The following is a 7,160-nucleotide window of genomic DNA, read 5'->3' on the forward strand; positions in this document are numbered from 1 at the left end:
AAGAGTGCTAACCGAACTGGATCACTTAACACCATGTCGGGCCCAGAATACCCCTTGATCAATGACAGGTATTGCTGCGCTGTTACCATTGCGCTGGGTCCAGGTTTCCTGTGAGCCCTTTAGGCTCTTTGCCGTAAAGGCCACTCAATGGTCCTGTCCAAGCCTGTCTGTGGCAGATGGACAGGTGAGTGGCCGATGCACACGTGTGATGCTGAATGGGATCGTGCAAAGCTGGCCCCGCGTATTGTGGTCAACGTAAGAAAAAAGTCGCCCATGCTTGCTTGCTGCTGCCCTGCGGTGTCCAGAAGGAGCCGCTTAAAGGCAACTGCGCCGCACCTACCTTCTTGGAAGGAGACGGCAAGACCAGACTGGCTGGAGCTGGGAAGTTGTGCACTACAGGTCAGGGCTGCGTAACCCAGGGAAGGCATCACTCGAAACACGTGCTGGAGGGCAGCCAATCCGACCCGACCGTCCACCTCCAGGGTCAGCCATGGGGCTCCACTTGATGTGTCATCCTGATCACCCCTCACAGAGCAAATGAGCCTTTGACTTCAGCCTGTCCTAGGTACAACACCGACTCCCACCTCCCACGTCCTGAACCAGCCTGTTCCGGGGATTGCTGTGGAGGTAGAGGAGCAGGCCCAAGACATCTAGTGGCATTTCCTGGCAAGGACACTCACCATGCTCGACCATAAAACTCGGGTCAACTGGTTTTTCGGAGGGACTGTAATTTACTTGTGGCACGCATGGATACTGATTGACCCAGGGAGGGGCACGGAGGAGGCTGAAGGAAAACCCATGGTGACTGCGCCAGGCATTCCCGCACACACCGACATCTTCAGACTGGGGCGGCGTCCTAGTCTTACAATCAAACCGAAAGCCCAGAGAAACTAGGGACCTTGTCCAAGACCAGCAACAGGTATGTGGGCAGCTGGGATTCAACTAAGTCCTTTCCTGGATCCATCCGCGCTGCTCCCTGCCCCCACTCCCACCACCCCGCCATGGCCCCCGATAGACACAGCAGGTCTGAACATCAGGCACCCCGCACGCAGAGTACGGAGCAGAGCCGGCTTCCGCAGTGGGATCTCACACACATCCCACTCCCCTTCTTGCCGAATGCCTCGGGACTCTGTGCGGTCAAGTCTGCAGATGTGGCCTCACTCTGCGCTAGGAGATCTGGGTGGCCGGCAGCGTTTTGCAGAGTGCTCCTCCAGACGGGGCTCGTCGGCTGATCCATGAGACACAGGACACCTGAGAGAAGGGCCGACAAACCCCACAAAGTCGCTCCCAACATGGAGAGGACAGGACCACAGCGGGGCTCTCGCAGTCCACGCTTTGGACAGGTCTTGCTGCAAACTGTGGTGCTCGTCAGGCGCGAGGAAGTTTCCCAGGGCAGGAGCTCTAAGTGACACAGCAAAAGCGACACAGGCGATGCAGCAGGATGTACTTCAGCTCAGGGCTCAGGAACCACGGGGTGCAGCGTGGCCTGCAGCAAACCAGACACATCAGAAGCCAATGTCCCACCTTTTACATTCAGTGACATTGAACGGAGGGAGTTATATGTAGCAATCATCTTCCTGGGGGACCCGTACAGCACGCATGACCACCGACACTGACCACGAGTCCTTCCTAGGTCCTGGGGGCTACCCCACTTTACACGCACGGTTCCATGCACAAATCTACGCGTGGCAGTTGTTAGCCCCAGCTTAGAGATGAGGAAAACGCTGCTGGAAAAGCTAAGTGAGAAAATCAGACTTCAGCACACCTGCCATCTCCAAGACCACTACTACTCTATGTGCTAGGGTCTCAAGGGTTGGGTGTGTGGCATTTTAAGTGACTAATTGTAGGTGGTTTTCTTCTCTCCTACACCTGTTTAGCCTGAACGTGCACGTACATGCTCTGCTGCAGGTGCACTGCCGTATGTAGACCAGCAATGCTCTTTCCTGCCTCGGGTTCTCGTCACTGCCTTCCGGAAAATCTCACCTGCTTTACAGCCAAGCCAGGTAGGCCTGGTCAGCCGCACAGTGAAACTCCTGCAGTGTCAGAGCTAAGTGCTGGCTGAGACTTTAACGGCGAAGACTGTGGAGTAATGGGGATAAACTGAGCAAAACTGTATTGTAACGCAGATGAACGTCTAGAAGCAAAAGAAACTGACACCCCTGAGAGCAGGCGACTGTCTCTTACTATGATGTTAATAGCAGCTTGCTGTTTCCAGTGTCTCCGTGTGCCAGGGTTTCCAGTCAGCGTTTGTGTTTATCTGCTCTTGGGCTACCTGATCAAACCTCTGCAGAGATCAGGGATATCTAAATTGACCCAGTATCTGCAGGCTGGCTGCTCAGAGGCCGTGGTGTGGAACGGCCAGGACATCGCTTAGTCATACGGGGCACAAGCATGTCACTTGCCACTCCTGTCTTTCTGTTTCATCAAACCCTCTTTTCTCCTGAATATTGACCATAGCAAAGTCATTAGCCTTTGAGATGCATTTGAAACATCAACTTGCTTTGTTCAAGAGGTTTAAGACACACGTAAGTCTTTCTTGCCATGCTCAACACACACAGCCGGCCGTTTCTGAAGTCAGTGTTTCTGGAACAAAAGCCTCGGCCTGCCCCAGTGAACATTCACACTGAGCACACTGTCGCAAGGCTGCTTGGCCAACCAGCAGGGGGCAGGAGAGAGCTGCAGGGGCCACGTGGGGTCCCTGCAAAGGCGCCTCACTCCCTCAAATCAAGAGCGGTGCCTCCTGCCAATCCAGCGGCTTCCTCCAAGGGGAAGAGGCCTCTTCAGCTGCTACTGCACTGATTTCAGACGGCTCAGCCAATGGGGCAACAGATTCAACAGAGTTCCATGTTGTTTAAGGAAAACTTCTGTTACCAGGCAACCTTAGTACCATATTCAACGTAAAATAACCAACAACATTGTTTCCAAAACAACATGCTACTAGTGCCTTATCCTTCAATGCTGCTTAAACACGGAAAAGTATGAGGAAAAAAGAGCATGGCACTTACTTCTTAAAAAATAACACCTCTTCCAGGTTATTTTTACCCCTATCATAAAGACTTAGAACTGTGGGTTCCCTACAGGAATGTGGAGTGGGGTTGGATCCCCACACTGACCCAGTCTCACCCCAGGTCAGTCATCCCCCCACCACGGGGTTCACACCTCTCCAGGCCCTGTCACCTCATCAAGGAAAGGTGGCATCTCTGAGCTCTCTTCGCAGGAAGCACCCGAACGGGAGCTAGAGACACAGACACACCCACAACTACTTTGAAATCCTAAACATATTTAAGGACTTCATTATTAGTTTTTTAAAACTGTAAGAACAAAGTGACCCTGGTTTTAACCTCTCTGCCACAATAACACCGTGTACATCTGTCTTTTGCTACTTGTTCCTTCTCCAGCAGCTGCTGCCTGGCTGGCCGACTGCAGAAGAACAGCCTCTGGTACTCCCGGGAAGCCCTCGGTAAAAGCGTGAACACCACGATCACGTCTCAGGACGCCGCACATGTTAGGGTCGCCCACAGACCGCCATTCCCAGTGCCTAGAAGGCACTGAACGGGCCTCCTGCTCTTTGTAAATGTCAACTTTCCTAAGCAAAGTTTTCTTGAAAATTTTTAACTGCAGTCCACACGTACTTCTTTGTGTCTTGTTTTTATCCTAGAGGAATACTTTTATGGAAAATTAAGCTTGCAAGGTTGAAGGATTTTCTGAAAGTCGACTCCTAATCCTGGAAGAAAAAAAAAAATGGGCCAAATGTGGTGCTCACGCCTGTAATCCCAGCAGTTTCGGAGGTTGAGGCCAGGAGATTGCTTGAGCCCAGGAGCTCGAGACCAGCCTGGAAAACATGGCAAAACCCTGTCTCTACTAAAAATACCAATAATAATAATAATAAAGCTGGGCATGGTGACGTGTGTCTAGTCACAGCAACTCAGGAAGCTGAGGTGGGAAGATCACCTGAGCCCAGGAGGTGAAGGCTGCAGTCAGCCCAGATTTGCATCACTGCACTCCAGCTTGGGCGACAGAGTGAGACACCGTCTCGAAAAAACAAAAAGCAAAAACAACTGTATAAATCATTATAGAAGGGAGCTGGCCAGGCGCAGTGGCTCACGCCTGTAATCCCAGCAATTTGGGAGGTCGAGGTGGGCAGATCACCTGAGGTCAGGAGTTTGAGACCAGCCTGGACACTATGGCAAAACCCCATCTCTAATAAAAATACAAAAATTAGCGGGGCATGGTGGTGGGTACCTGTAATCCCAACTACTGGGGAGGCTGAGGCAGGAGAATCACTTCAACCCTGGAGGCGGAAGTTGCAGTGGGCCGAGACTGCGTCACTGCTCTCCAGCCTGGGCAACAAGAGTGAGAGTCTACTTCAAAAAATAAAAATAAAAATCAAGGGAGCTAATGTTTTTCATTTAAAGGAAGGGAGAAGAACATTCAGTATTTATACCTCTCAAGCACACATCTCCAGTGGTGTCCTAAAGTATTCAAGATACACATTCCTACAAATATAGCTCAAAACTACTCACCAAGTTACATGCTAAAAGCACATGCATTGTAAGAATGCTACATTATATTTTTTGAGCATCTGTATCCAATATTTTAGCATACTGGCAGTTTTCCCTTCAGGTGCTGTATGCCTAAATTATTACATGTTTAGTCATTCATTTTAGAATTTATGACTATTATGCTTTAGGCAATAAACATAAGCTACTAAATTAATGACTTAGGGGAAAAGTTACTAAGTTAACTTGGAAGTTAAACTTTGCAAACTGAATTTGTTGGACCTCATTCAAGCTAGATGATCAGTTTTTTAAATTGTTTCCTGTGTGTTTCCCTCCAGGATGGAAATAGCTTCACTCTCATCCACTGTGCACACTGCAGCCCACGCCTCTCGTCCACCGCGCCACACTGCAGCCTGCAATTCACCCTGTACCAGGCTTTCCACACCGTACCTGAAAGTCACTAAGTATAACCAAGAAGGAAATGAAAAGCAGATAAATGACCTCCACCCCTACATCCAGCATGCAAATGTTAAACATTCATCAAAGTAAAACCAAAAACCCACGTTAGCTCACGATTGTAACTGGTAGAGTTATGTGCATGGCAATTTAAAAAGTCTAGTTAAGTAAAAACCTAATTGAGACTCTCAAGAAAGACATCTGCAAAGATTGACAGTGAGGAGAGGACTTCACTCTGCATCCAGCCTGTTCTGGAAGCCACGGCCAAATATCAGGTTGTATAGATCCGAAAAGCAGGAAAAAACAAGTGTTGAAAGGTGTACAGTCTCAGCAATGTACAAATTCGATGTAGGATGCTCAGAAACCTTGAATTTCCAATCAGGAAACAGCAACATGAGCAAGTTTTCCAGCAGTGCCCACTTTCTACCTACAGCACGTGTAACAGTTACGCTGGCCACCTCCGGGGGAACAGAGGCTTCCTGGTCACATTCGCTCTGGCAGCCACACAGCTGGCCCCGCCAAACACCTGTCTAATACTGAGGAACCTCTCTCTCCCTGGGCTTTGCTCACTCTAGCCAGGAGAGCATATTTACAGAGTACTTTACTGAGTCCTCGTTCAATGCGTCAAGCTTGTTGAAGGCAGGGCAACCCCATTCCTGGCCCAATTAAGTGAACTGAGCAGAGCAAATGCCTCCAGTTGGACGGCACTCAGTCACAACAGCAGTGGCCACTGTTCACAGGGCGCTGGCTTCGTGCCGAGAACAGTTACAAGCGTCTTCTCTCTGTCCGAGGAATGTGCACTGCAACCCTGTGGGGCCGTTTGCAACGTCCACCAGAGTTCTGAGGCAGCCAAGTCCAGGCTGTCCGTGGGCCTTGCCACGTGGCCGTCCACGTCCCCTGCAGATCAGACCTCACTGCAGGGACCACGGGTTCCAGGGCTGCCTTGAGGCACATGCTCCCTTCACCACCTCCTCCTGGCCCCTGACATCAACCCTCACCACTGCTGCCAACACTTGATTTTCTCATGGCTCCTGAGGGGCCTGTTCTGCCCTTCCCTGCTCCCTGCGTCCGGCTTGGAGGGTACCCACATCAACGCCAACGCTCACGTAATCACCAACCTTTCCACGGGGCTTGATGCCTAGGAGTCTCAATATCAGAAAGTCAGATTCCTGTGCTTGTTGGAGAATTTCTTCCCATTGTACAAGTGAAGGAGATAAAATTCTAGGTGCCTGCAATAACCTCATTTCCACAACGAAGCAACTTCAGTAGTAGCACAAAACAAACAAACAAAAAAAGCTTTTTTTTTTAAACTTCTTTTATACAAGCTAAATACAATTTAATTTTTACATCCACGTTCTCATCAGCTCCCACCTGGTGAGCAGGCAAATAGTAATTTTCAAAGAAACAAATTGTTGCATAATTTTAACACTTAGCATTATCACTATTAAGCAAGAAGTATCCCAAAAATACATGATGATCTTGTTCTCACGTTCAAAAATTGATTGTCACACAGTGAAATAACACTTAATGCAAAGGAAATTTTCTTTTCAGGTATCTGTTCTGGAAAAGAAAAAAAAAGATTTCTGGCAAAGAGATAAACATTAATTATGTAACAATCCAAAATGCCTCTGGGAAAAATGATGTCATCCAATTAGTTCTTTGAAGTGTTACAAATGCAGCTGAGTTTTAATAGTAATTTCTCCATAATTATCAAAAGAGTCTTTAAAAATCTTAGTGCTGAAATAACTATAAATGGATATAATACGCAAAGCAGAAGAGTTAACATTTGGGGTAGATTTTGGCCCATATTTTTAACATATGCATAGTTATTCACCTAGTTGAAGCTTATCCCTCTCCTCCTAGGCTCTTCAAGACTGATTTTCAAACATAGACTGGCTTTTGGTACATGAAGGCAGCTTTAAAAGATGTCAGCATCAGGCCGGGCACAGTGGCTCAAGCCTGTAATCCCAGTATTTTAGGAGGGCAAGGTGGGCCGATCATTTGAGGCAAGGAGTTCGAGACCAGCCTGATCAATATGGCAAAACCCAGCCTATATTAAATATTTTTGTAATTAGCCAAGCGTGGTGGCACACACCTATAATCCCAGCTACTTGGGAGGCTGAGGCAGGGAGAACTGCTTGAAACCAGGAGGCGGAGGTTGCAGTGAGCCAAGATCGCACCACTGCACTCCAGCTTGGGCGACAA

At 48.7% G+C, this 7,160-nt stretch overlaps 1 long non-coding RNA gene across 1 annotated transcript; it reads left to right on the top strand.

Moving 5' to 3' along the window:
• The first annotated feature begins 409 nt into the window (after positions 1-409).
• On the top strand, positions 410-5,045 carry LOC135968584 (uncharacterized). The gene is made up of 3 exons (XR_010583483.1): positions 410-2,003; positions 3,399-3,570; positions 4,838-5,045. It is a non-coding gene; the product is annotated as an uncharacterized lncRNA (long non-coding RNA).
• Positions 5,046-7,160: the final 2,115 nt, after the last annotated feature.

Source organism: Macaca fascicularis, chromosome 19, assembly GCF_037993035.2.
Source record: "Macaca fascicularis isolate 582-1 chromosome 19, T2T-MFA8v1.1".
In the NCBI taxonomy this organism is placed as follows: domain Eukaryota; kingdom Metazoa; phylum Chordata; class Mammalia; order Primates; family Cercopithecidae; genus Macaca; species Macaca fascicularis.